General features: G+C 42.3%; 1 protein-coding gene across 7 annotated transcripts in view; it reads right to left on the reverse strand.

Annotated features, from left to right (window-relative positions):
• syt1a (synaptotagmin Ia) overlaps positions 1-26,966 on the reverse strand; it is a 262,791-nt gene that overhangs the window by 144,610 nt on the left and 91,215 nt on the right. For all 7 annotated transcript variants that reach the window (XM_034673888.1, XM_034673889.1, XM_034673884.1 and 4 more), the window contains one exon: positions 4,242-4,310. The gene's annotated coding sequence lies outside the window, so the exon portion shown is untranslated. The remainder of the gene's footprint in view (positions 1-4,241; positions 4,311-26,966) is intronic.

Here is a 26,966-nt window from a genome sequence, read left to right on the forward strand (position 1 = left end):
TCTTTCCACATGTTGATTCAATTTTGATCAAGCTAGAATGAATTACCCATGAAAATATGACGCTTGATTCTCTAAACATTTCCATCAACATGGAGCCATCTCAAAGTTTAGCTGACATTAGGGTTGCAAATATTCTAATTCTTGGAAGAATAAGCTCTCTACAATGACGATCGAAGCCTGTGGAGAGCATCTGTTAAAGATGGGGTAGCATCTTTCCTCATGGAGTTAATCAGACTCTCAAACACCATGCTTCTTTTCTCTAAAGCTTCAAGCCTGCATTCATTCTCCAGCTAAACTGCAAGACAGAAGGCGAAGTCAGAGAGAGGCAGGAGCCGTGGGACTCTCAGTTTAACCTCGTCTGCTCTGATGACCGCTGCTGAATCGCATTGTTTTAGCAAAGAAAATTGAGGCTCCGCTCTGGACTGCAGAAAGCGGAAGTAGACAAATACTCCTCTCACTCCATCTGAGCTGCATCCTTCTCACTTTTCCTCTCTCTCTCTCTCTCCAGTCTTCTGTCTCTCCGCCGATGCCGCTCTGCCACTTTGGATGTGTCACGGGCAATAAGGATGAAAAATTGGCCTGCTCTTCCAGTCCCCAGTCGGCACGCCGGCTTCAGCTCTCCACCTTCACATGCCTGGAGGAGAAAGAGCTCCGCACTCGCAAAACAAAATGGGATTTAACAAGGCCCGAATCAGTCACAATGCCTCGGTAAATAGCTGCTGAACCCTGCCTGAACCAGCCGCGGAGGCTGAATGCAGACTTTAACATAGAAGTTAGACCGAGAGGATGGAGTCTGACGGGGCAGGGGTGGAGTTTAAAGATTGGAATTCACAACAAAATACAAACCAAACCACCGAGTTATACTGAAATAAATACGCCAGAGTGAGACTGAGGAAGGTCTGGACTTGTTCACAGAGGAGAATCTGAGCTCTGAGCCCCGTTATGACCCTTAAACCAGCCTTTAAATCAAAGTCTGATGGTTAAAAATGATGTGTGCAAGCTACAATATGACTGTGGATGTGGATGTTAGTCATAGGTTTGCTCAGGGAGGGCACATTTATGAGGAGGGATTGAACTGTGATTATTTTCATTACAGAAAATCCAACAGATACTCTCCCAAGGTGGAACACTGATGCCCCTGATTCATTTTCTGCAGCTAGATAAATCAATCAATCTACTTATGAAGTCTGCTCCATTGTGGATCATTAGCTCCTTCCAAAAAGTAATTAGTGTAAATACTTTAACTTCTATAGAGTCTGTTGAGTCTTGTTTACTCACTTTGTCTATGAATGCAGCCATTAAGCTATGTTTTTCTGCACAGACAGTGTCTACTTCTCTGTAGACTGAAGCATTATAACTAGGGATGTTCCAATCAGCCTTTTTGGCCCCTGATCCAGATCCAATTTTTTATTACTGAACATTTGCCGATACCTAGTCCTGATCCGATACTTGTGTTTGCCTAGATAATAGTTGCACAAGAGATAAGAGAGTTGAGCTGCACACTGTTTTTTTCCTTTAACAAAAACAAATAAACATAAAACATATTTTAGTTCTTATTTTAATTATTCAATTCAACTTAATCCAGCTAGCATCTTTATAAAACTCAATCTGTTTTACAAGCTCTGCTGTATAAGACCCATTCGTGCATTACAGGATGCTTAAATCCAAGGCTGCTTTGAACGCAACTCTCATGAGACAGTGCGTGATTCACAATGGAAGGTAGTAGCTCAGTCCATAGGGACTTGGCTTGGGAACCGGAGGGTCGCCAGTTCAAGTCCCAGTATTGACAAAGTTTGAAAAAGTGATCTGGTGGCTGGAGAGGTGCTGGTTCACTGCCAAAGTGCCCGAAGGCACCGAACCTCCAACTGCTTGGGATGCGCTGGTTGATAGCAGCATCCTCCCATGGGGATTAATGAAGTACCTTCTTCTTAAGCATCCAGCTGCGAGACGTAAATATTGGGAGTGACAGCGAGATCGAAACACAGTTGCATGCCACTAGCATGGTATTGAGAACGGCAGCTGCTGCTAGCTACAAGGATACTAATGCTAACGTAACAGACTGTCCTGTGTTTGGTTTTTGTTTTCGGGTTTTTGAACCGTATGTCCCTGGAGAGTTACCGTAGGGTACGTAGAGCAGATGTTTTTTCTGTCATGTGTCTGGTGGTGCACTTGTGAGTACTACAATCATGGCTTGAGTTCTACATCAATGTCCCATTATTAGTTTCTCATTATGTATACACAGTTAAACAAACTCAGAACGCTCAATTAAACTTGCGCGCTAGCCTCCAGCTACAAATTGTGTTCAGTGACAGCGGACTTAAATGATCGGATGAGATGATTGACTCAAATGCAGATCACTGATCAATAAAAAAATGCCCAGATCGGCCACAATCCGATAGTTGAGATCGGGATCGGGACATCCCTTATTATAACTCGTATCACTTAAAATAATTCCATGTTTTGATGCACAGCAGTTCAAACTGTCACCAAAAGTTTGTCATTCTCAATAAAACTCTCTCTTTGATTTAGAAGTTGAAACAACTGATTTAATTTCTTTAGACCATTTGTTCTGACCACACACTGTTCTTGTGACTTCAACATTAATATTCATGTTGGCACTTGTTGATGTGAAACTTCAGAGTCCAGAGTCTCTCCGTCTTCTCAGTACTCAGAACAAGCTCAAATCAGATTCACCAACAAAGCATGATTCATTTGTTTTCCTCCTGACAACACGCCCGGTGAGATGACATGCAACACCTTCTATGCAAATCTCCTCTGATGTAAGGTAAATCAATAAGGCATTATTCTACACATGCATATCAGCGTGAATACTGCATCCACACATCAGCAGCATCTTCAGGGGTTAGAGGAGACTCTACAGTTTAATGCCCACTGTCTGAATGTGCTCTGAAAATCAAACACAGTGTAATGTACCTGAGCTTCATCCAGCAGGACTCAAGGTGGGGAGGTTGTTTATAGTGAACGTGTTGAAGGCTCACATGAAATGGATGAGATCCCACAGGGACTAATACGTTTCATGCTCCATTTACTTTATGACCTGATGCATACTGAGCAAAATATAAAACATATACGACGTAATATCCAGACTTCTGAAATGATCTCCACGGGAGGACGAGTGTATTACAGCGAGATGGAACGAAACATCAGAGGGACGGAGAGATAAATACAAACAGGGACACAAACATACAATGACATAAAATTAGAGCTGGGCGATATTGGAAACAACTTTATCACAATGACATATTTCATGTCAGTCGATATCAATAATCATCACGATAAAAATATCAAATCATAATTTCGTTTAAATGTAAAGTCAGATTTCTGCTCCTGAGTGAAAGTTGAAGACGGTTTGTCAGCTTATATCTGGATTAAGTTTTCTAATAAGCTTCTTGAATCTCTCGTTTCTGATGGCACTAACAGGAAGCGGGTCTTTAATGTAAGTTGAGATTTTTGTGAAGATTAATTTGTAGATTTTTATTTTTCTCAGGTTGATCTTATTTGCATAATTTGATTTAAATTTACAACAAAGATATGTCAAACTGTATTCTGCCTATCAGTTTAGTAGAGTATTGCTTTGAGTTGTGCTGTCCCCTTTAAGATTACTAAGAGTTACAGGCTGAGTGATGTTGTTTCCCACAGTTCAGTGAATGCATCACGGTTATTCAGTGGTGAGTTGTACTACTGTCACGGTGGGCATTTAACGTGACCGCAGAAGTTGTCTCTGTGCTCTTCCTTTACCTTCACCCTGTAAGTATATTTAATTAAGTGTATTAAGTCAAAAGTGTCAGACTAATGACTCCGCTTTGAGCTGGTAGGTTTTGAGTTTTCATCGGGTCGCTGTCGCTCGTTTCAGCTGTCTTTACGGCATCTTTAAGCCCCGCCCACCTCTCACCCTGCGACATGATTGGCTGTTCAATGCAGTCTACTTTTGTCTAATGTTGGGTGGCAACTCGCGTAGCATTAGTGCCCCATCCCTTTCCAGTGGTTGGGGGGGTAATTACAGGTTTATTTATATGTAATTTTTATCTGACATTTGTTATATTTATATAGAGAAAAATGATATCACGATAATTATCGTTATCACATCATCGCCCAGCCCTACATAAAGTGTAACAAAAATAAATTTAAAAAGTAGAAATTACAGCCGGCCCAAAGAACAAACAAACAAACAAACAAACATGTTTAAATGTTGGTGTTTCAATTGATAAAAACAGACTTACCTTAGATGGAAGGCTAGCGTCTTTATAGCTTCCTCCAAACTCACGAGCACTCTCTCACGTCCACAGAAGCTGAAATGAAAAGAAGTGCACGTTATGTTTGAATTTCTTTCACTAGTTCTCATAGTTAGCTCTAGAAATCCTTGAGATACTTCAAGGCTTTCCAAACTTAAAAAGACGAGGATGCTGGTAAAAGCAATACAGCTAATATAGAGCTAACAAAACCAAAGAAATAGTTAGTTTGATGCAATCATGATCCGTTTGAGATCTTAAAAAAGTGACGATCTCTCTCACGAACACACAAGACTCCTGCTCTGTGTGTAATCTGAGAGTAATCTAAGGCTCAAACGACTGAATCCATTCTGTACATTTACCCCCCGTCGATTTCACCGTCAGCTCAGTAATCAGTGTCACTGTCCTGATGGCTGATATCCATAATCGATGGACTGGTTTCACAGACTACTGGACATATTCAAGGAACCACCAGTGAGGAGCAGCCATGTGTTTGAAAACCAGTAACAGGAAGCAGCTGGGGATCTCCTCCGAACAGATGTACGCCTGCTGTGGGGGAGTGGGAAGAGCCCGGGTAAGAGTGATGGTGGTCTGTCCGCGCTCTACCTCTGCTCTACTTTCTCTCAGGGAGATAATTCAACCCCTACACAAAGGTTTCATAACGCCTCTCAGCTCCACTGGTTTTACTGCTGCAGTGAACGGTCAATTAGAGGATTCATATCTATTGTACACACATGAGCGTGTTTTAGTGCCGGCCTCATTCAGGGTTCCTTCAGGACAACACGAACACTTCACTTAAGGTAGATAGCTTATGAGACAGCCGTCTAATGAAGCGGGTAAACAACTACTGAAAGCAACAAATGCACAATAATGTACATTAAAATTCAATAAACACATCATGAGTAATTACTTCCTTTTGTGAAGCAGAAAACAAACTTTAATACACTGCTGTGACTCATAACACATAAAGTTAAAGTTTGTTTATGTTGCTGATGATTTGAGGAGGGGAAATGTTAAAAAGTACATCTTCTCGGGGGAATGAAAGTGTTTCAACATATTACTTATGATCAATCCGTGTTGAAAGGAGTCAGCTGAGGTGGTTCAGGCATCTGATAAGGATGCCTCCCGGACGCCTCCCTTTAGAGGTGTTCCGGGCACGTCCAACTGGGAGAAGGCCCAGGGGTAGACCCAGAACGCGGTGGAGGGATTATATCTCCCGCCTGGTCTGGGATCGCCTCGGGATTCGTCTGGGTCAATTTGCTTGGACTGCTACCCCCGCGACCTGACCCAGGATAAGCGGAAGAAAATGGATGGACTTATGATCAACTATTCAATAGGCTTTCTGTGGGTAAGTTAAATTTGTGCAGAGTGTGTTAGAGGTTAGTAGGTCAGCAAAATCCTAAAGAGTTATCTCCTGAGGACTATGAATATCTAAATACATCTGCTGGATGTAAGGTCACTGGTTTTCAAGACACCTTGTACACATCCTTAAGGATTATACTCTACAAAACATGATCACCCATTGAATATAAGATAAATCAATCATTTTGAATAATCCTCTGTGGATAAGGAATATCTGAAGCACATCTACTGAATAGTTGGCCATCAGTTTTCAAAGATACCTCACACTGGACTTATATTCTGACACTATTTCTAAACAAAAACTGCATTAGAGCGGATCATCCTCTGAGGACTAGGATCCAGAGCGGCGATACATTTGCACACTGGTTTATTCACTGTTGGTAAAGGAGAGGTTATAGTCTATTTGTGGCTTAGGATAAAAGACAAATCATTCTAAATCATATCCTCTGGGGACCATGAATATCCAGGATGACAAGATTCTACCTTTAAAACAAAATTTAGCAGAAATATAAAAGGACTGGGCCGCTATTCCTGTTTTTAGGAGCTACCACTGGTCATGAAAAATCAGTCAGGATCATCCTCTGAGGGCCGATATCCTCATTCTTAGAAGCTACAGCTGGTCATGAAAAAAAATAGCTGTTAAGGATCATCCTCTGAGGACTACGATCCAGAGAAAAGATACATTTGCACACTGGTTTGTCTGATTCACTGTTGATGGTTGAGGAGAGGTTATGGTCTATTTATGGCTTTGAATAAAAGATAAATCATTCTAAATCATATCCTCTGGGGAACATGAATATCCAGGGTGACAAGATTCTACCTTTTAAACAACATTTAGTGGATATAGACGGCATATTCCCATATCCCTGTTCATAGGAGCTACCAATAGTCATGACAAATCTCTGTAAGGATCATCCTCTGAGGACTACGATCCAAAGGAACAATACATTTGCTCACTGGTACATTCGACACACAATTGATAGTTGAGGAGAGGTTATGGTCTTTTTGTGGCTTTGGATAAAAGATAAATCATTCTAAAGCATATCCTCTTGGGACCATGAATATCCAGGATAACGACATGCCACCTTTAAACAACATGTAGTGGATATACATAGATGGACTGGGCCTTCTTAGGAGCCACTGGTTGTGATGAATCTCTGTCAGTAGAGGAGATGAGGCAGCCACCACTCTGCACTGTAATTGTTTGTATGCAATATGACTGCTCATGATTGCCATTCATTCTCCCCTCATACTGTGAAAAGTGTATTTACTCCCCGAATGATGCACAGATTAATGCCATTATGTTTATTTGGCTGAGATATAAAGGAAGAGTATTCCCAGTCAGCTCATTCAGCCACATTTCAAAGCACCTGTCACTGTTAATAGAGTACGCAGTGACGATGGCAAGTGAAAAGATACATAAATTCGATATAACATGAGCAACAGGCTCATTCAGAAACACTTGCATGCCTTTTTACTAGTGTTTGATTTTTCTCCTTTTACTGCCCACAGCCAGTCACATCAGACTCTGAAACTATGACCCAGTTTAATCAAATGGATATTCAAGTAGTTCATAAAAGAGCAAATTCAGATTCAGTGAGTTGCTTTCAGCTGCTTGTTTATGTAATAAAACCGACTGCTAAGTGCAGCCGTTCTTTATTTAAAACTATCTCTGATGCGTCCTTGAATTTAAGTTAAAACCACGGGTTGTTTTTATGGGTGTTTACACGCGTCAGCCTTCCTCATTCCACATAACGACGTCTGTATAAGGTGCAAATTGGATTCTTAAGGAGAAAGATGGATGGCACTTTCCAGCTGCTCTCACATGTAAATCACAAACACAGAGCGCAGGCTGCGCTGACAGCAAGGCCCATTACAACCATGTGCAAAAATCAATAACGCCTTATCATTTGGTATGCACTGCTAAATATGCATGCATAACAAACAGCATCATCGGAACAATGAGCATGTCATCCTGGTATTAGTTGGTGTGTGTTAGTGTGGCTTCCAGCAGCCAGATCTTTTGTCAGGGCTTCTCTTGTTTCCTGCTGTGTTTGCACATTTCCTTCTCCACTCCTTCTGCTTGTCACTTCTTCACTCTCTTACCAGTCCCTCCAGGATTTCTCTGGGTTTTTTGTGATTGTTGCGAAGGCTTTTTGATAAAATTTGCAGTGAAAGCTGCAATTTTTTAAAGCTTTTTTCCCCAAGAACATCTCAGGGGCAATAAATATGCTAAAATATTGGCAGCTGTTTTTAGTGTTGTTGGTAGCCTTACCAAAAAAGACTTGAGATTTCAACTATCTTAACAAAATATGCTTTATTTGCTCACAGGTAACATCACAGAGAGTCTCCATCTTAATCTTCATATAGTTAACAATTAAAAACAACATTATTTATCTTCAAACTGAGAAGTATACATGACCCTTTCCAAACTGTTTTGGAATGAATTGCTGGCATTAACCCTCCTGTTACGTTCAGGGTCAGATTGACCCTTTTCAAAGTTCAAAAATCAAAAAAGAAATTGTTAAAAGTGTTTTTTCGGTATGAAACTTCTTCTACTTGCCTTAATTAGCGTAATCAACATATTTAATAAAAATGGTTCCTTTCACATATTTGCAACCCCCCCTGCATGTTTAAATTGCATAGATACTGTTCCTGGGTCAATTTGACCCGCCAGTCAAAGTGGAGGCTAAAAGGAGTCAGAAGTGTCAAATACTAATTGTCTTTGCAACTGTGTGACATATTTCACCCCAATCACATACACACACACACACACACACACACACACACACACACACACACACACATACATACACACACACACACGCACACCCTCTCCCTATCTCTTGACCTCATCTGTAAAGTGTGAGAATGCAGGTGTTGGCATGACTTTTGACGGGAATATATATATATATATATATATATATATGTATATATGTATATATGTGTATATATATATATATATATATATATATATATATATATATATATATACAGTTTACCCCCGCTTTCATGTAAAACATCCAGAAACTGACATGCACGAACTTCGGCGGAAATATTAGTTGGTAAATGTGTTTTTTTCACGTCTGACATGTCTTCATCTTGTCATAAGCTAACAAGGAAGTGAAATTGATGACGAAACCGATGACGTGCAGGGGCTGAGATTAAGGTGATGCGGGAAAAGTTGCGGTGATTGTATAAAATTGCAAGGCCACAAAGAAATCGCGCTGATTTCCTGAAGGGACTGTCTTACTGTCTTACATCCCTGGTTGCATTCGACAGCTCAACCCTAAATCATCCCCACACACAGTCATGACATTTCTTCATTACATCTGCTGTTACTCCACCCATGTAGCTGCTATAATTTATTGACTTTAAGCTCAGATTATTTGAATTAAATCTCAGCCGCAGTCATCCAACCACATCCAATTCCCCCTTCCCGAACCCGGCCTCCTGATATCACCTGCAGAAATGACATTCATTCCTCCCACAGCTCCCCCAGATATGCAACATGCAACATGCAGCGCAATCTCCATGCTCAACACCCTGTGCCGGAGCTTATGTAACGACACGATGAGGAGGGAGAGGACACAATCTTTAGATCTTAGTGTAGACTGAGAACCAGTCGAGGGGGGGGGCAGGGAGACACTCAACAGGAGAGATATTACCTTGGTAATCTACACGGAGGGAGAGAGCTGGAGAGCAGGCTGACCTTGAAGAGTTTAACCTGCCAATCAAAAGACTGTTTCTCTCTGTGACAGGCGGAAAGCAGAGCCCCAGATATGTCAGCTCGGTGCACATGTATAAATGATGTGCGGACACAAATATCATCTGTGCACCACTTCTCATGCTTTCCTTTAAAACAATAGAATGAGCTTCATCATCATCATCATCAGAAAGGGATGGAATAGCTGCCACAGAGTTGTAAAATCCTGAGTGTGAGAATTACAAACTGTTGAGCTCTATCCTGGCATCTGATGAGCCGTGTAAACACATTCATCTTCTAATCAAACTGGACTTCCTGGATCTTGTTTCATGTCCGCCAACGCAGACAGCGTGGCCAAAGCAGCGGAAACAAACTTGAAAGGTTGTGTGTCTTCGATTTAATGAGCTCCATGGTCTGACCGTGTACCGGCTTTTAGAGGAACTGATAAGGAACATTCATTAAAAGTGGAGAAACATGTTTCCTTCCACCCTCAGGACCGGGTATTTTTGAATATTTCATATTAAGGGACGTCTGTTTATGGAAGTACATTTCCTCCTGCCCAGGACGCTTTATAAAAACAAGGAGCTTAATACAGAAACATGTTTCTCAGCTCCACAGAGAGCAGGAGATGTGTTTCAAAATATTGCTCAGAGTTGGCATGTGCTGGAGTTTCAGGATTGTTCTTTTTATACTTTGGACAGACCCTTCTAATGAGGTGCACACACTCTCTCCTGTCATATCTACATTAAGATGTTTGAGCAATTCATAATGGACTCAAAAAGAGCTGCATACCTAACAGGAAATCTGTACATATGAATAGACACTCACAGTTACGGACAGTTCAATGATTCTTGAGACGATGTAACTATTAAAGCGGTCTGTCTCCAGTCAATGTGTTAACTTCCACTGGATCCGCTCCGTTGCATTCCGGCTGCGTCTCTGCAAGACTTCTATTGTTGCCGGATGCCGGAGCACAACACATCAATCGCAACAGAGCAGATTGAGCGGGACAGGAAGTCAGGTTTCACCAAAACAAAATGAAAACATCCGGTTAATTTTCAGAATAAAACACTCTGTGTTATCACCAGATCTTATTTCACTTAACTACAACAACAAACCAAAGTCATGATGAGCGGAGCCAGGCCTGGAGTCAACAGGTCAGAGGTTTTCAGAGGACCAGAAAGACAACATGGATGAGGAGAGGAGGAGGAGAGTAGGGTTGCAAAGGGGCGGAAAATTTCTGGTAAATTTCTATGGGAAGTTAAGCTGGGAAATTTTGCAAATATTCCAGATTGGAAACTTTCCATGGGAATTAACTGGGAAGTTAAGTGTTAAATATTTTATTGAATAATCAATTATTTCAGTGAAGAACATAAACATGAATGTTGAGTTAAATATTACTCATCCTTCCGACCCAACCCATTCAAAAATGAACATAAATGCAATCCCAACAAAGTCCCATTCAAAATGTTAAATGAAAAGAGCCCATCTCCCTCCAAAAAAATACCATTCAACATGCATTCATTTATTTGCATGTTGAATGTAAATAAATCTTGGGGGCTCCGACCTGCTGAATCAGAGATGCAGCCAGAGTGCAACAGAGCGGATCCAGTGGAAGTTAACACATTGACTATAATAGAAACCTATCAGATCTGGTGCTGTGACGGATCAGAGACGGACCGGACATGGATCTGGGGGAATTTGGCCGTAAGACACAAGGAATTCTGGGTAAATTAAGACCTTTTTTGAAACAAAAAAAATGGCTGACTGAGTGTCCAGGTCTGCATGGCTTCTCCCATGAATTTTACTAAAGTCCTGTCCTGAAAAGATCTGAAAGAAGGTGGGGTGAAAATGTAGGCAGTTTGCGTTCATACATCCAGCTCGCCAAGAAAATTCAGGAAGTTTGTGGATGTGTGAATACAGCTTATCATGTCCTTTCAAAATAAACCTCCTGGTTCATGAGAAAGGATGAATAACTCCATAACTATAACATCTACATCTTTTTTCCCCATAGTACTCACTATAGATACATCATTTTCTGATACACCTGCCAACAGGACAAGAGGAGCTCTCTGAGTTGCTTATTTACTTACAGACTATAATTTCCCTCATGACTAATGTTGCCGTGTTGATATTCGACTCTGCAAGGCCACTGCTGTTCAACTGGAGCCTTCTGACTTCTATGAATACATGTGATGTACTGTAACATCAAGGCCAGACAGGCTGAGTGTCCCAGTGGAGGGCTTTACGCACTATGAGTCCTTCAAAACACCACAGAAGAAGACTGCAGATGAAAACCTTGAAGTCCAGCACACAGAAGGGTCTCTGCTTTGTGAATGAATGAAGAGGGGGATGCTGGATCCTCTCTGCTCTGGCACACAGCCCACGAGTCTCCTACTATAAAATGAAAACCAGTCACGTGCTTAGCAACTGTCTTCCCAGCATGCCTCACAACAACCGAGCTGTACATCTACATAAGGCAGATCTCTGTGTGCACAGGTCTCCACTAGCTTTACCATCTGCTATAAGTGACACATTTCCACCACCATCACTCTGCTTTGTGCTCCTGCCTCAGTGAAACACGCAGGTTACACGTCTCTTCCTCTTAAACAAGCTGACTGGGTTCAGCAGGTGTCGAGGAATGTGATGATGTGCATGCTGTCGATCCATTTCCTCTTATTCACCGAGATCCACCTCTTGTCTTTTGTCCGTATGCAGTCCCTCACCCTTTGCTGTCACCCAGAAGCCTCGTTCTGTTGTCCATTATAAGGTTTTATTCGACACTGCTCTCCATTTGCCGACAATATTGAGCGAGAGTGAACCATAAATGTAATAAGGTGCAGGAGCTGACACCCGGCAGGGGAACGAATATGAGAGATAAACCCTCTAACCTCCAGAAGAAGCTGTAACTCCAAATTCAGAGTTGTGTTTTTATCATTTTTTACAGTTCTTCTTCTGTAAGAGACACCGGCTCTTTATTCCCATGTGACACTCTGACACCCCGATCCACCATCACAACACCCCGACCGTTGTTCTTCACACCACAGAGCATGAATCAAGCCTTGGGTGGAGAAATGCAGCACCTTGGTAAAATGCAGCTGAGGTAAAACATGCTGAGTTATTCTGCTGTGACTCAAACGCGGTCCTCTCCTTGTTCTTTTGATGGCTTCTCGATGGGAGAGTAATTACGAACCCCAGAGATCACTTTGAATGGTAAACTCGCCTCATGCGGAGGCAGTAATTTCAAATTACAACAGTCAGGGGTCAGGTTAACAAAAAGGGATGTAAGTGGAGAAATACTAGTTATAGAGGCTGACGGACGTGTGATGTGCAGTGTGTTTGCAGATGTAGTTTATAATGTAGTCTCCTAGAAATTAGGTGTCTGTGTGTCTGATGGTTTGGTGTCTAAGCTGTATAACAGAAGTGGAACTGCCCTTTGAAATATCACCTGTAGTTTGGTGAATGATAAGCTTTGAGTTCAGCAGCTGTTACTGAACTAGGAGGGGCCATACTTAAAGGGGGAGTGGCCATCCTGAATCCAGCAGGGTACAAACTATGAGATAATCGAGCTGATTTTGGACCTGACTTTCTACTTCTGAAAAAAGTAAGAAAAAAAACAGACTTTTGGATGTTTCCAAAAAAATTATGTTGCCAGATCTTCCTGTGTTGATATGTTTGGAGTGCCTTTACTGTTCAGTATTCACAATCAGGTATTCTGTTGTCTGGTGGTAATCCCGAGCATGCATTGTCATGTGGAATAAAATGATAGCCTATCATGACGCCAGCTGACTGAAAAAGATCATAACAAATGCAGCCATGGCGTCAAAATTTTATGTGAAGCATGAAGCTAGTTGGACGTGAAAAAATGGAAGACCATCTTGTTGATTTGACACATGAAAAGAGTGTCTGTAAAACATACCCCAGTAGAACTGAAAAGAAGAAGAGGTAGACAGAAATCGACACTGGAGTGAAGGTACATTGCAACCAAGCGGCAACCTCTGGTCTAAAAATATGAGTCCAATGCAGAAGTGTTAAAAACTGCAGTTCATCAAGGATCCCCTTGAGGCTGACTCTGGAAGTACCGGAAACCACATACACACAAATTTAAAAACGACGATATTTGCAGCAGAAATAAACATGTTTACAGCCTGGTTAAAAAAACGAGTGTAGTCTGGATAGCTGATGTATCGATCGGCACACACTTTATTTTCTCATAACGAGGTAATTTCAAAGATATAGAGATTACGAGTTTTCCATTATGAGAGGCACAGATGACTTGATTGACGGGAACACTGTAGCTTTTGGCGTCTACGTCACAATCGCTTGACAGCAGCAATATGGCTGCCGCCGATGATTGGCCTCAAAACGGCGCTTCAGAAACAGATGGGTGACGTCACGGATACGACGTCCATTATTTATACAGTCTATGATAACAACCAGTGGAGTCGCCCCCTGCTGGCCTTTAGAGAGAGTGCTGGTTTAAGGTTTTTGCATTGGCTTCACTATAAAACCAAGAGGCTACATCCAGATTTTAAGAACAGTTGGGGTTTTTTTTATATTAAAATAAATACAATTGGAATAAATTACAACTTTGATTTGCAGAACACGTAGAATCTTAAATTTACGAATAGTCTAAGTGTCATGATAAACCTCAATCAAGACATAACTCACCTTACTCCAAATGTCACAGCTTTCTTTTATCTTTCAAGGTTCAAGATTAAGGAACTTTATTGAAAACCACATGAAAATGAAAATTGTCCTCCAGCCAGTCGCACACATATACAATAATCCTATAATATCTTAAATAAATTAGTATAATAACTATATATAAGTATTGCTACTGTATAAAAACTATTCAAAACAGAGCAGCATGTTAAAAAAGCTTAAATCTGTTTTAAATCTTCCCTACAGAGCCGTCAGAGCCTGGACTGAAGTCCTCCTTAATTCTCTTTCTTTTAGAGTTTCAGTTCACCTCGCTCAGTTTCTGCCATGTCTTGTTTCAGGTCACCCTTCATCTCCTGTGACGTCTCACAGATTTGTGTGCACACACAGGCAGACACACCCCAGCTCCCCTAAAAAGACATGAAAAGAGTGATCACAATATCTCCGGCTCATGCAGGCCTTTCCCCCTGTGGCACTGTGCTGTCCTGTAAGGACACTGGCCTCTGAGCAAACAAGATTACATTGATGAACAGAGGCGGGCTTGTTTACTCCCCGTGTCAAGGTACTTTGGGGGTGACTCACTGACAGCGAGGAGGAGAAAGTTTGGAGACGGGAAGCCGCTCTAAGGTAACCTGAGGAATTAAAAGAAAAGTCTGATGTAAAGTTTACTCCGGGTTCTCAAATAGAGAGAACTTTTCAGGTCACTTTAGGACAATGATGGTGTAGACTCATGATTTGTCTTTGTTCTGTCCTGAAACGACCTGCTTCACTGGGTTAAATCTGTGGATTCAGGACCAAACAGACCAAACAGAACAATTTCAGTGTTCATGCTGCATCAGGCCAGAAACCACATGCACACACATTCAAAAAAGCAGAAATATACATGTTCACAGCCTGGTACAAAAAAACAAGTGTAGTCTGAATAGCTCATTTCTCGATCGGCACACACTGTACGGGGGGACGCGGCAGTTTCAAAGATATTAAGATTACTAGTTTATCATTATGAGAGGCACAGCTGACTTGATTGACAGGCGGGAACACTGTAGCTGTTGGCGAGGAGGCTCAAAGCCCGCCTCTTTACCTCACAATCGCTCTACAGCAGTTGTGTTGAGTTCAACTTTTCCAATATGTCTGCCGCCGCCGATTGGCTTCAAAACAGCGCTTCAGAAACAGATGGGTGACGTCATGGATACTACATCCATTATTCAAACAGTCTATGGTTATTACCAATACCTCTTACGGTGATCTGAAGCTATCTATCAGGACAGCAGGCCTGTGAGTGGGTGAGAGTCTAGAGGGGTGGGAGCATGCATCTATGTGTGTGTGTGTTTGTGTGTGAGTGATATGAGCCTGGGAAGTGATGCTAACTTGGAAGTGGTGGCTCAACCAGATTACTGCAGGTTTGTTGCCCATAGTAGCATGTGTTAAGTTTGGATAATATAGCCCATACAAAACTGGAAACGTTTTGTGGCTTCTCTTGTGTGTTTGAAACCAACTTTAAGACTGGATTAATTCAGTTTTTAAATAAATATAAGGAAGTCAGTCAAAGGAGAAGGTAGGGCAATCATTAAGTAAGTATTTTCAGCCATGGGTTTGGATGTATTTGGATAGTACCAGCCTCCTCTTCTTTCCTTTCTTTCCTGTTTACTTTGACTGGTTCTCATGTGGGAAATGGGGACTGGGATCAGTCGTGTCACTGGTTTGGCCGACACTTTGGTACACTTGGTCAGCTTTAAATGCGGTCACATGATTGAGGTGATCAGCCGCAGCTGGGATATGACGTGATGAGGACGCCGGCCAGTCTAACCCCGAAAGACTCGACCACAGAGAGACCCACAAACTTTGGAGAACCAATACATAGCTTTTAAAACTTAACCCAACCAAAAAACAAGGAAACTTGAACTCACTGAAGAACCTTGGGCTCACGACTCACTGACACACCTTTCAGTGTACTCCGGCAGACCGGCTGACCTAGTCATTTCCAGTAATGAGAACCAGTCCCTTCCTTTCGCTCTTGTTTTTGTGTCACTCTGGCTGGGTATTACATTAGTTCATACCTCTACTCTGGGGAGTCTGTAACAGTATGTGTTTTGTTTTTCATTGAAGTAGTTTCAGTGGATTTAATGTCAACTGGAAGAATTTGGATGTACCAAATCTATAATCTGAAAAAAGGAACATTTAAGAGAAAATAATCCTCCAAAAAAAAACTGCTTAAGCCATGCTTCACTCATAATGTTTGAGGAGCCTGTAGTTTAGGGAGGAGGGTTGAAATATGTTGTTAATTCATGATACATGCATCTCTATCTTGATCCAACAGGAGAGTCTTCCCAAAGAGGCGTGGTATTAAGAGTAACCATGATTATTCTGCATCTCTGAAGCTAATTCTTCATGTTTTATTGAACCGTCCTCAGCACACTGTAAGGTTTGAGTGATTCAACGCTGCATACAACTGCTCCATGTTGTTTGTCTAAGCAGGGGAACATTCATGTGAAGGGTACATGCTGACATACAGGCCGATGCTTGGTCGAGCAGTGTTCATTATGTCACTACATCCGTCCTCTGCGCTCTATATAAACATTGTTCATGGACTGGACCTGTTTGGGTCACATATGATCATGATTGATGTGGACATGTGTCTGGTCTGCTGTGCAGCTGCCGGAGCAGGAGAGAGATAGCTGTGCGCTTGGTTGGCGGACGGCCATTTGAGAGCGGGCTCCATCTTGACTAAGGGAGGCTGATTTCGATCTGATTCTCTGTCATTTCCCACAAAGCTTTATCTGTCTCCTGGAGGCAATACTCCTGTAGCTACTGGAGGGGAGATGATTGTTAGTCGTGCCATGCCTGGAGCATCAAACAGAGCGCAGGGGCCCTAAATGGCCAGTGGATGAGCAGGGAGGAGGATATATCATAAAAGTTGGACCGGAGGTGAATACAGAGATCTGGGATAAAAAACACTTCAACAGAGATATGAAGCACTTTTTTAGAGAATACAGAAACTCCACATGAAGTAGACAGGAGATTAAAGGCATGTGTTTACGAGGAACCCTAATGGTGAGCTTTAAAAAGACTTTCATGGCTTCAGGAACATCATCTTTGAGTACACACCACAGAGAACTAAGTCCATCGTTGCAGAAATTCTGATATTCAAGCAAACAAACTCTGGAAACATTTTAGTCCCTGAGCCTTTTGAACTTTCCTGTGCACACATGATGCACGCTGTAGCAGACCTGCCAACACTCCCAATTTAGGCGGGAGTCTACTGCTTTTAAACGTATTCTCCTGCTGTACTCCAGAGTTGTTATTTCTCCCGACAATCCCCCTATTTCACGTTGATGTCTATCAAATGAGTGTCCCTCAACTTCTATGGGGGGGTTGCGTGCTCATTCAATCTTTAAAACCTTAACCAACAGGTAGATCTGTGACCACGGTAGCTGAAGTGTTCATTAGATGAGTTGTTATGAGTTCAACAAACCTCTGCACTGTTTAAAGATTTCATCCATCCTCATGAAAGATGTTTAACCCTGTTCTTGCTAGCTAACTTAAGTTGTGACGTGCATTAACGCAGCATCCTCTTTACAGTTCATCAGGAGAGTTTAGAGCTGAGTGACTCTGATGACAGGGTGCTGACAGTGTAACTATCACAATATCACAGGTGAAGTTATTAAAGCCCTAAACTCTACCTGAGAACCTAAGGTGGAGATGCAGAGGAAATCCCTTCCTTCTTTAAATAAAGAGCAGAAAGCAGCAGAGGCTGAGGATGCAGAGGTTACTATAGGTCAGATAACATTTAGCTGTAGGTCATAAATATGATTTAAAGCACACAGAGGTGTAGATTAATGTTACAGAGACTCCTTCATTGAAATAATACTATAATGGTGTCAACATCAAAATATGGTGTCAACGCAAACCACTCTACCTGGATTATGTGTGTTACTCCTCACTGCAGTGGCTCACTCTACTCTCACTCCTCAACATGTTTATTAATTTTGTCATATTTGTAAGACATAAATTTTTTTATTTTGTATGTTTTCATATTGCTTTGACAGGATATGTCACCTGAGCGTGTTTTAATCCATTTTTTTGTTGTTTTTTAGGCGGTATCACTGTCAGGATTTTATATTTCATAATTCTATAATTTGTTTTTATATTTTTTATATGTATTTTTTATTTCTGATTTTTTTTTTTGCTTGATTTCCTTTTATTTGTCTTCCACACATTTCTCTTTTATTGTCTTTGGTTTCTTTCTTAATTGTAACGCACCATAAATAAAGATGAAATATTATTATTATTTTCAACACTTTGGATATAAGTTCTTACATCCTGTTTTTTGGTATCGGATAGGGATGTGCATGTTCACGTGGTCCAAGCCATCCGGGACTCTTTGTACCACTAGAAAATTCGGACTGCAGATGGGAGCTAGTATTTTGGCTAATTCTGGCATATCAACAGAAAGGTTCATTAATATATAACAATATGAAAAACAAACACAACAAATAAATGTGCATCAAACCAAAAATAAAGAAAAAAACAGGAATAATTGTTTAAGTTTTAAATGCAGTTAGTACTTATAAAATAAAACTGTATGTATAAAATATTTCACTGCCGGTTCAGTGTTCCTGCTCTAACGTGGAGCCTTGTATTGAATTTGCATGATGTGCTCCATAAATAAAGCCCTGCTGGCCCCCTGCATACCGTCTGAATAACCTTGCAGGGTCAGTGAACGTTCCCGTGAGGCTGTAAACTGTAGATGTGATCACGTCTGTGTGTTGTCTGCAGAGATCATGTATTCTGCCCTCCTCAGGTTTACGGCAGCACAATGTAAATCATAACGTGTGAACAGGCGAGTCCTCCTGTCTCTGTGGAGCGCCGTACACGCTGCACTGTATGAACCACATCAGTGTTCACATGCTAGGAAGGGCAAGCAAGCTAAACTAGGCCAAAGGGGGGGTTGTCTCCATGGTGACAGCAGCAAAAGAGCCTGATGCACCTGTGTAATGCAGCTACTTGTCGGGGTTTCTGAGTATTAGGAGAACAAAGGTGGTTCAAATCCATTCACTGATTCATAAAAACTGCTGCACATCTTTGTTCCTTTTCTATCACATCTAACACACATGTGAAGTCGTTGTACTATACACACATACAGCTCTGTTTTTACCTTCTCTATATGTCAGGCCCTAAACACACATACAGCGGACAGTGACGCATGTATCTTTATGTGCGTCATTGGATGAGATGCAGTACGGGCATCAGATTTGAAATGCCAACAGCACAGAAGCAGCTGTATCAAGGTGAAAGTTCAAAGTGAAGGTAGAACTTCTGGATGTTGCACATATCACCATTCATTGTGTATACATCTCAAATCAAAGTTCAGAGTAATTGTATTGGGCTTTTCATAATGTACGTATAGGCTGTATAATAAATGGACGTAGTATCTGTGACGTCACCCATCTGCTCCTGGAGAGCTGTTTTGAAGCTGATCATCAGCGGGTGCCATATTGGAAATGCTGAACGCAACCTAACTTCGTCCGAGTTAGTGTGAGGTAAAGAGGTGGGCCCAAGCAACAACCTCCGGTCTCAAAATATGAAGCGCATGTGGAAGTGTTATAAACTACAATTCATCAAGACTAAAGGCTGGCTGCAGAAAGATTGGAAACCACATACACACCCATTCAAAAAAGACGATCTTTACAGCAGAAATAAACATTTTCTACGTAGCTAATTTCTCTGTCGACACACATGTACAGGGCAAGAATTTTTCTCTCACGCGAAGTTGAGAGGATATTTAGATTACGAGTTTTGCCCAAATAAGGACATGACTGACCTGATTGACAGGCGGGAACACATAGCTGTTGACTAAGAGGCTCAAAGCCCGCCTCTTTACATCACACTCTTTTGGATGAGTTCAGCATTTCCAATATGGCCGCCGCTGACGATTGGCTTCAAAACAGCGCTTCAGGAATTGATGGGTGACGTCACGGATACTACGTCCATTATTTATACAGTCTATGGTCTATACATCTCAAATCAAAGATCAGAGCAAGTGTATTGGGCTTTTCAGAATGTACGTATAGACCATTGACTGTATAAATAATGGACGTAGTATCAAGGACGTTGCCCATCTGTTTGAAGCTTAACGTCAGCAGGTGCAATATTGGAAAAGTTGAACTCAACATACCTGCTGTCGAGCTAGTGTGAGGGAAAGAGGCGGGCTTTGAGACTTTACGCAAACACCTACCAGGTGCCCGCCTGTCAATCAAGTCAAGCGTGCCCTTATTTGGGCAAAATTTGTACGTTTGATATCTTCAAATATACAGAGTTCTAAAAAAATTCACCCACTGTACAGTGTGTGCTGATAGAGAAATAAGCTATTCAGACCTAAATTGTTTTTTGTACCAGGCTGTAAACATGTTTATTTCTGCTGTAAAGATAGTCTTCTTTGAATGGGTGTGGATATGGTTTCCTGTGTTTCTGCAGCCAGCCTCTAGTGGACGCTCAATGAACTGCAGTTTTTAACACTTCCGCATGAGCTTCATATTTTGAGATCGGAGGTTTCCGCTCAGTATAGACCTAGTCTGCCCTCGTCTTCCAGTCCATGTGGGAACTCCGATTTGAAGTAGGTTGTGTTCTGCACACATTCCAAACAATGCACATCTACATCTAAAATAAAACCTCAATTTTAAACCCATCAAAGTGGAAAGTAAATCCTGACAGAAGTTACATAAAAGCTGCTTTGTTCCCCTTCATGTTCATTTATAAGTTCACCCTTGTTGTTGATTTTTTATGCAACAAACTCTGAGGGCTTCAAAATAACATCTAATGCATCAGCATCAGAAGAAGATTGCCACACTTGTGCCTTCAGTGCCTCTCTCAGCCTCAGGTTTTCCAGCACATGATCAAAGCCGGTCCGGGCCTGTAGAAAGCTTGACTCTGGGGGCAGAGGGGTCCATTGACTCCAGCTCCCTCGCCCCTCGTCCCTCGCCTCTGAGAGGCCCAATTTGGTTTCCATTTGCTCCTGTTGCCTCACTGCTATTACCAAGAGTAGATGAAAGAAGGTGAAAGACGCTTGTTGCTATTTGTGATCACGGAGCAAGAGGGGGACGGAGTGCTTTGAAAGCGAGAGAAAAATCTGTACGTGCTGTCATTTTCTTTCTCCAGGACGATTTCAGAGTGTGATTAGCAGAGTCAGGAGGGAAAGTTTGGGCTCGGTGAAAGGACTGAAAAGGCGAGGACGGCGGAGTCGAGTTGACCCCTGCTGAGACGATTGCTGCATTAAGACACACTGAGGCTGGGCTTTTATGCTCTGGAGGTAAAAAACACTTGAATGTGTTTGGACGCTCACATCACAGGAGCCATTTGCATCATTCTGAAGCTTTCAGGTTGAACAATTACACAGTGTGTGTCATTCTGTTCTTGCTCTTGTGCTTGTTTTGAGATGGCATCGTTCAGGCTTTAATTACGCTCTGAAGATGAGTGAAGGGAAGGAAGCGTGTTCCTCTTTCTCCACATTACTGTTCAACATGATTCTTGTCTTTTTCTGTGTTTTATTCACAATTTTTAGGTTTAAATCTGCTCCTAAAATATTCTACAGAGGTGAGGATTCATAAAAATGTGTCTGCTTTTACCTCAAAAACAAAACATGATGACACTTCAGCTTTACATTACATTCCTCAGCTGATCAGTCCGATAGAGCGGCCTGAGAGCATTCATTCTTACCCCCAATTTACAGCGTTACGGCTGCACCCCGCACGTCACAGTCAATACGTTCCCATTCTAGTCAATGGTCATGTGCACACAGGGCGCGCTGCGGTGTGTTTCAGCTCCGTCTCAGGAGTGTGCCCTGGCGCCGCTCCGCCAGAGATACACTTCAAGTCTATTTTCGATAGAGCCCGCGCCCAGGACGCGTCAATATGCACAGAAAAGAACGACCTGGACAGGAAGTCAGGCACGAGGATAGCATGCAACATCCGCCAATTTCAAAATAAAACATCATATAAAGATCGTATAGATCAGAAATACTCATCGATTATGGATGTAAGCTACAAACAGCCACATATCTGTGATCCAGGTCGACTACAACATGACTTTAAGATGATCACTGTGTCAGAAGGTAACAGGACAACAAAGTAGAGCAGAGTTATTCATATTAAACTCATCTAAACTTGCAAAAATGAAACTTTACAGTTATGCAGCATACTCAGTGATGATTAAAGCACAAAAGTAATGGAATACTCTCCAAAAGAGCAGAAATTCAACCACATAAAGGCTCTGTAACCTGCTGTTTGTATGTGGTTCTCTCTATTCTGGACCCAGGGTTCAAACACGCTGCACAGCCATATCACAATGTGGCCTATCCTGTGTAAATGGGGGGTTAGAAGACTGCAAACTGTAGACATCGTTTTCAGAAATAACCGCACACACTCTGTCTTCGAAGTGTTTTGTTACCTGGCAACTCGTCTGAAAACTCTGACGGTGAAGTTCCACATTAACCAAATACAATTTGTCCCCCCGCTCAGACGATACAGCAACACGGCTTCCTCCACGGGAACAGTCGCGTCAGGAGGGAGAGATTAAACATCCGCTCTGAAGAGGGGGAAGCGTTGATGAAAGTGTGCAGGCAGAAGGTCCGCCGGTGTTTGAACACAACAAACAGACACCTAGAATTAAACTCTGTGTTTCATTTACAGCCGACTGTGAGCCAGCGCTGCATTAAACAAGCATCTGGGCGCTTTGGCTCAGGACGCTGTCAGCTCGGTGCAGAAGTACATCTCTGAAATATGAAATATGAAGTGGCTCTAATGAGGAAATGAAGACAGAGTTATGAAACTAGTTTAACTAAGACTTTAAATAAAGTTCTGTTGGTAATAGAGTCGCTCAATTTGACTCCATATTAAAAACCTATCATTGATTGAGTCATGAATGGAAACTTAATTCTTTAATAAACACTGAGCCTCCTGTTTGGTTTTTTCACGCCTCGTGTTCAGCTGATCTGCGGTACTCTCCCTGGTTCTGTATCTTTCTTGGCTCTGTGTTATTGTTGTGATGATTGTTTTCAAATGTTGCCTTGGAGTTTTTAATTATGTATATTGTGTGTGGATTGTGTACATTTGCATGAGTGGACCATGGACTGTATAAATAATGGACGTAGTATCCGTGACTTCACTCATCTATTCCTGAAGCACTGTTTTGAGGCCAATCGGCGGCGTCCATATTGGAAATGTTGAACTCAACATAACTGCTGTTGAGCTAGTGTGAGTTAAAGAGGTGGACTTTGAGCCTGTGGCCTCTTTCCTGCATGTCATTCCTCCACTCTCTCCCAGTTTCCTACACTACCCACTGTCCTCTCCTCTACTGAATAAAGGTGTAAAAGCCCCCAAAAATATAGCTTTAAAAAGAAGTCCAACGACTATCAGACTACACTTTCAAATCTACTGTTTTAAGGACACTTCCAAGAAAACTTCCCAAAGATGTATCCCAAACTTCCCACAACTTACAGACCTTTAAGCAAATGTGTTAGCTGTAGCTTTTTGAATCGTGAAGAACTAGCATTTACTTCAACGTGAGGGGAAGGAGCAGGATGCATAAGTTAAATGGTTTCACTTTTAACCAGGCTTTAAAACGTCACGGTTCATGAATCCTAAAGGCTCCTCTACACTGAGTGTTTCTTTCATCGCTCTCGAGAAGAGGCCAGTTCTTTATGTTTAACCCAACCTTCCCAAAATGAAACAAAGTCACACGTGCAGGGTTTTTCTTGTGTATAAAACAAGCTGCAACCTTCGGCCTCAAGAATTGAAGCCAATGCGGGAGAGTTAAATACTGCAGTTCTTCGAGTGTCCACTTGAGGTCGGCTCCTGAAGTACCGGAAACCACATACACACCAATTCAAAAAAGCCGATCTTTACAGCAGAAATAAACATGTTTACAGTCTGGTACAAAAAACGAGTGTAGCCTGGATAGCTCATTTCTCGATCAGCACACACTGTAGGGGGGGGGGATTTTTTTCATAACACAGCAATTTCAAAGATATTAAGATTACAAGTTTTCCATTATGAGAGGCAGAGCTGACTTGACTGACAGGCGGGTTAGTTATGTTGAGTTCAACATTTCCAATATGGCTCCGGCAGACGATTGGCTTCAAAACAGCGCTTCAGAAACAGATGGGTGACGTCACGGATACTACGTCCATTATTTATACAGTCTATGGTATAAAAGAGTGATGCAGGCGACTCCCCGGCCTCCCATCATGATGGTGTTTTCATGAAGAACCTGAACTATCAGTCCATGGCAGCCATGAGTGTAACTTGTTGGAAACAATCTGGCTCAGGATCAGTTGCTTCCAGAAAAGATGAGCCACAGCCATTTACCTCACAATAAGACAGCAAAGTACATCAGTAGGAAGAGATTCAGAGCTAAACTGCCCTCACAGGATACCAACAGGTGCTGTGGATGATGTCACGTCATGGAAAGAAGAAATAAAAACAGCAAAGGCTCCAAACTGCTGAAAGCTGGCTCGTTTTGGCCTCCAGCTCTTAAATGCAAAGTCACCAGCTGAGCAGGTATCATCCGTGTGATTGAGTTCACCTCTGTGCTCTGCTCAAATATTTCCCCACCAGATTAAGTTTGCTAAATACACAGTTCAGCGCAATTACGTTAGCATGAGCGTGTTTCATTACAGCGCCGAGGAAGAGAGACGGGCACTGGGCCGAGGGGACGGTGATGAGAGGGAACTAAACTGCTTCAGTCGGCCTAGTGGGAAGATTTGAAGCCGCCTGGAGGCAGGAAGACTTTCTAGACACACTTTAGAGGCAAAGAAAGACCAGAAACAGGATCATTAAAGGAGCATTACAACTTAAATCTATGCTGGAGGACATTGATTTGTTTTGGACTGTTCAGTCAGTATTATAGGGACAAAAATACGAAGACCAGATCTTTAATCTGGGACATCAAATGACAGATATCTAATCCCTAAAGGACAAACTGTACTTCAGAGAAGAGGAAAAGGAACTATTTAGAGAGCAGATCCTGTTTATTAATGCTAGTATGTTCTGAATGTGCCACGTCTGTTTAGTCTCCAGGCAGTACGAGTGGTCCTCTCCAACTCTTTGAATATTTATCAAGCCATAGCTCAACCCCCCCGAGAGGAGAAGAAGAAACACACACCACCTACACTCTGAGGGAGCGGAGAGGGGGATACGACCCACCATATGTACCTCACACCTACACACCGCCGTGCCCGCTAGCTTCAGCTGCATTACATTCCCCCCAAACTCAGATGTTTAACCCCCCCCTCCCCCCTGTGGTGTTACACAAAACAAACGTTGCTTATATTGACATTGACTCAGTTTGAAAGCGCCTCGGGCTGCAGCGCCGTGATGAGTCACGAGAAGCTGATCGGAGAGCAGTCTGAGAAGCCGGCCTGCCCCAGATATTTCACAAAGTCGAGGAGCAGATTAGACTGAGGCCGCTTTGATCCTGTTAATACGATGCCAACCGTCTTTTTACGCCACCTTTTGCTACGTTAGACGGTTCGCCTTTTCCTGCCAGCTATCACAGAGTGGGCGGGGACGTTTCACTCATTTCACTCTACACTGGTTCTCTGGCTCCCGATCATGGAGGAATTATGTTACATGGAGGATTACTTCTTTCATATTTGATCACTGAGAATCCTCAGTCTGTTTTCTTTTGAGACTTCATCTTTGTTTGGTTCATCAAGACTTGTAAACAAGGTGTAACATCATTCAAAAGTTGCTCCTGAATTGGGTCCGCTACAGTCATCCCATCATGTTTGATTCAGGAGCGAGTGTAAGCATCCATTCACAGAGCTGAGGGATGAATGTAATGACATTATCAGGATTACCAAGCAGTCCTGACCTGATGATACCTGGACTCCTCTTGGAGCTGTGGCACCAAGACGTTAGCAGCAGATCCTTAAATTATACTCTTTTTGACCAACGCAAACCGGGTTGTTGAACTTGTTGAACCTGAAACTGCCTCGGTCGAAAAGGGGTAAAAGTCCTGGAAGTTGTGAGGTGGGGCCTCCATGGATCAGACTCTGTTGTACACCACATCACCACAGATACTCAACTGGATTGAGGGGCTTTGGAGGCCAAGTCAACACCTTGAATTGCAGATTGATTAGATACTTTAAGGGGGTCTATCAAAACCAGCATCAGCAGTTTGAGCTCCAGTAGCTCTTCTGCTGGATTGGACCACTTCCCAAACCCATCAATGAGCCTTGATCCCCCAGGACCTTGTGACTGGTTTTCCTTCCTTTGACCACTTATGATAGTTAGTGACCCCTGCAGACCCACAGTTGCTACAGTTTTGGAGCTACACTGACCCAGTCTTCCACACATCATAATTTGGCCCTGGTTGAAGTTGTTCACATCTTTAGGTTTGCACATTTCTCCTGCTTCAAACACAAAATACTGTGAATACAACATGAACTAGAAAGCCCATATAAGTACAACTTCCACCAGGGTTGTGATGAATGTTTGCAGCCTGTTCACTCAACTTCACAAACTGTCTCAAACAAAATGAGTCATTTCATCAGGATTGAGATCTGCATCAGACCACACATGGTGAGAATCACAGGTGTGTGTGTGCCAGGTTCTTTCCCTCAGGAAGGTGTAGAAGTTTATCAAAAAGTAGCCAAAACATTTAAGACGGTCCTTATCTCAAACTGTGCAAAAACCTTCAAATACAAATCCTGGACGGAAACCAAAAACACTGATTACTTTGAGTTCTCACTAAACTTCTCTGAGCAGGTTTTTAGGGTTTGGTGCCAACAATCCAACAAATGTGCAGAAAGTAGAAGTGATGTAGTGAGCTCCAAATATGACAAAGTTAATAATGAGTGACGGTCTCTGGTGCCTGCAGGGAATACAAGCCAAACCCCAGTGATGCCCTCTCTCTCTCTCTCTCTCTCTCTCTCTCTCTCTCTCTCTCCATCCTGAACCCTCCCCCCACGAGCTCCCTTGTCTTATAGG

Source organism: Notolabrus celidotus, chromosome 21, assembly GCF_009762535.1.
Source record: "Notolabrus celidotus isolate fNotCel1 chromosome 21, fNotCel1.pri, whole genome shotgun sequence".
Classification (NCBI taxonomy): domain Eukaryota; kingdom Metazoa; phylum Chordata; class Actinopteri; order Labriformes; family Labridae; genus Notolabrus; species Notolabrus celidotus.